The following is a 4021-nucleotide window of genomic DNA, read 5'->3' as shown; positions in this document are numbered from 1 at the left end:
AGAGTGATCACATGCTTTTTGGAACACCCCCGTGCTTCCTATGAGGGGGCTGAAGCCAACGACTGGAAAACTTTCAGATCATATACAAACGGCCGCACAGGAGGAAAAAAGCCTTTAGGCAAAATCAAAAATATAGACTGATTACAACAATTGTCTTTTTCGTAAAAAAATCACTCAAATATTATGCCTTTCAAACATTTACCCTCTATCAAGCGGGCAGCCTCCGAGACGTCCTCAAAGTAATACTCCGGTGTCTGATGGTCCTTGCCCTTGGGTGGACCCTGTACTGCAACATCAACGGCCTTCATCTTCCCCTAGTATGTCTTGACTCGGGCGAAGGCCATCCGTTCACCTTCAATGAACGCCGACCGCTTCACGGCGTCGATACGTGGCACCGCATCAGCAAGCCCCCGGACCAAGCCAAAATAGCTATTCGGAATCAGCTCAGTCGGACACAACTGAAGTATGACGTTCTTCATGGCAGCACTGGACATCCAGTGAAGCTCGGCCCATTGGGACATCTGTTCATTCAGCAGCAGAGGGTGTTTCGATATGCTGAACTATGACCCGAAAAGCTTCTCCATTGCATACCCCTCTTGCGCTAGGTAAAATTGCGCCGCATCGGATGAACTCTTCGGCAGGTCCAAAAACACATCTGGAGAACTCCATACTTGGTTAAGCTGAGCATAATTTGGATCGTCGAACTTAGTTTGTAATAAAAAGGGCTTACCAGCAGTTATCTCCCCAGCTTGCCGGATCTCCTCACGGGCTCCTCTAGATTCAGACCGCACTTCTCTTGCCTCTCGTAAGGCCTTGTCAAGTTCAGCCATTTTGGCTTCATTTTCCTTCTCAAGAAGTTCACAGCGGCTCGCAGCATTTTTTAGTTCGAGCGCCATCATGGATATCTTCTCCTCATCTTGGAGCCGAGCAACTTGTTCGGCTTTTAACTCAGCCGATGCCTTTTCGGTAGCTGCATCACTAAACCGGGCCTGTTCCTTGGCCCGGGCCAGCTCCGCCCGAAGAATTTCAACGGCGGCAGCACCATCCACAGTCATGCATATTCCAGTATATAACTTTCAGCGTCATGCTTATATCACAAAAATGTATGTGAAGGGACCGCCTCGAATACATACCTTGCGCCTCGTCAAGACACATATTGATTAACGCAATGTCTTCCTCGACCACATCAAGCTTCCTCTACAGCTCGGTAATATCCGTAGTCTGGGAAGTAGCTAGGGGGGAGGCAGCCTGTGTTCAAGTTAATCAGATTAGTCCTTGAATATTTCTTCCTGATCCTCCGTTCGCCTCCCATGGGAAGCCAACCCGAGTCTCAGGGGCTACTACCTATACACAGGTGCATCTTTGCAAATAAAATATAGTTGAAAACATTACATCACAAACCTCGAAGCCTCTTAGCTGGCCCACAGAGGCCTCATTCAATCCGCTTTTCGCGGACATGATCTTTTCGACCACCTTTCCCATCAAGGTACGATGTTCCTCTGAGACGGACGCCTATCGTAGCATGCTCGTTAATATATCCGGCGCCTCTCGGTCTCCGGAGGCTGCTGTTGGAGTACGGCCTCCCTTTGAAGGGATCCGTTCATTCGTATCCGGCTGCAGACCAGACTGTTCGGGGCCATCATTGTCGGTCCTCGGACCCTGGGCCACCGAGGTGTTACCTTCGGGTAATGTCTTCATCATCCCTTGCACCACTTGCTGGTCGGGGGAGACCCTCCGCGACGACACCTCGAAGTCGTCCGCCCTATTGGGCGGAGAGGCCGGTGGAGGCATCTCGCTTTCCATCATTTTGGGGAGAAGGTCCCCCGAGGAAGAGGATTGTTGAAGAAGACTGCGTGCCGAACTGCAAAAAATATATATGCCAGGCATCATAAGAAAAGAACGTGACATGTTTAAAACATCCTTGTTCACTTACGATTTGGCCTGGGCTTGTCCTCGTCATGAGACTGCGCTTCGGCATCCTCCAAGCCCGAGCCACCCGATAGAGGCATCTTGCCTCGCTTAGGAGCCTATTCCTCCCAATCTTCGGAGGCGGCCCTTTTCTTCCCATGAGGGGAGGGGACAGTGCCCCCCGTCACTCTTGTCTTCGGATGAGCGAATTTTGATTCCTCCAAACACAATGTCTGATGTACCCTTGGAATAGGGGTCATCTTTGGTCTTTCCACTCTGCACCTCGCCCTCCTTCACATGCATCTGGTACAGTGCTAGGGCTAGCATCCTTGTTAAAATAGGATTCGCTGGGCCTTCGGGCAGAGGGGTCGAACACATAATTAGTTCCGGCTTCTTTATCCAGCCCTGGAGGAATATAGCCTGCTCAGTTCCATATTACGGTATGCGTAATTATAGAGTGTTCGGAAGACAAGTGCTTACCGAGGTATCCGGATGCTTGCAGTTAAGGCCAGCATCCGTGGTAGTGTCCGGACGATATTTTCGCTTCCCAAAAAACAACTTCCACATCCCTTCGTGCGTAGTGCCAAAGAAGTGTTGGAGGGTTCGTGGTCCTTCCGGATGGAGCTCCCACATGCGGCGAGACCTACGCTGGCAGGGTAGGATTCGGCGAACTAGCATCACTTGAATCACGTTGACAAGATCGACGTCTCTCTCAAGGATGGTTTGGATGTGGCTCTGTAGAGTGTGCACTTCATCAACTGATCCCCAATCCAGCCCCTTGTTAATCCATGATGCAAGCTGTGGCGGAGGGCCGGAACGGAACGCAGCAATAGCAGCCCACTTGGTGCTACGGGGTTCCGTGACATAAAACCATTCTCGCTCCCATTGGTGGGAGGCTTTGGTGAAAGAGCCTTTTGGCCAGAGAGTGTTGGTAAGCTTGCTCACTACAGCACCACCGCACTCTGCCTATTCCCTGTCAACTACCTTCGGCTTCACACTGAAGTTCTTGAGCCATAAGCCAAAGTGTGGGGGGATTTGGAGGAAGGCCTCGCACGTAATGATAAACACCGAGATGTGGAGGATAGAGTCCGGGGCTAGATCATGAAAATCTAGTCCGTAATAAAACATTAGTCCCCAGACGAAGGGGTGAAGAGCGAACCCTAGCCCCCGGAGGAAGTGGGTGATGAATAAGAGCCTCTCGCCAGATCTGGGGGTCAAAATAACCTGTCCTTGAGCAGGAAGCCTATGGTGGACCTCCGCGGTCAAATATCTAGCCGCCCGAAGCTTTGCGATATCCTCCTCTGTAACGGAGGAAGACACCCATCGGCCTTGAGAGCTGGGTCCGGACATGATGGGGAGGCTTGAAGCAATGAAGTTGAACCTTGTGTGCTAGAACTCAAGGTTGGGAAGGCTGAGGAGATGTTTGGCATAAAAAGACGACCCTTGGTTCCTTTATAAAGGCAGCGGGAATTGAACGCCTCCTCCTAAGCCTAAGAACCTGCCTATTCCTAAGGAATCTTTCCCGCAGGACGGTTGGGTTACCCATGCTCGTATTGATTAAAATCCCGTAATAAGGGGACACGATCTGTGCTTCGACAAGACGTGCCAATAAAAACCACGCCCCGAAACATGGAACGGCAAGACGGGAAATGGTTCGAAATAATGACCAGGAAGCGTGATGTCACATTACTAAAGTTGTCAGCTGATTGGATTCGTGAAATACTATACTCTCTACGGCTGTGTGTTGTAGATCCGGACACATTTGTTTCGGCCAAAGACTGTTTTGGAGTTTGGAGGGAGGAACCCGCCTTGCAATGCCGAAGACAGATCTGTGCGCCAGATACCTTTTCATTGAAGCCAGGTTCAGGGGCTACTAAGGGAGTCCTAGACTAAGGGGTCCTCGGGCGTCTGGCCTGTTAGCCATGGGCTGGACTGATGGGCTATGAAGATACGAAGACCGAAGACTGCACCCGTGTCCGGATGGGACTCTCCTTGGCGTGGGAGGCAAGCTTGGCGACCGGATATGTAGATTCCTTTCTTTGTAACCGTCCTTGTGTAACCCTAGATCCTCCCGGTTTTTATATAAACCGGAGGACTTAGTCTGGAGAGGGAG

This window comes from Triticum urartu, chromosome 4A, assembly GCF_056163025.1.
Source record: "Triticum urartu cultivar PI428250 chromosome 4A, HENAU_Tu73, whole genome shotgun sequence".
Classification (NCBI taxonomy): domain Eukaryota; kingdom Viridiplantae; phylum Streptophyta; class Magnoliopsida; order Poales; family Poaceae; genus Triticum; species Triticum urartu.
Note: the sequence above shows the minus strand (reverse complement) of the source record.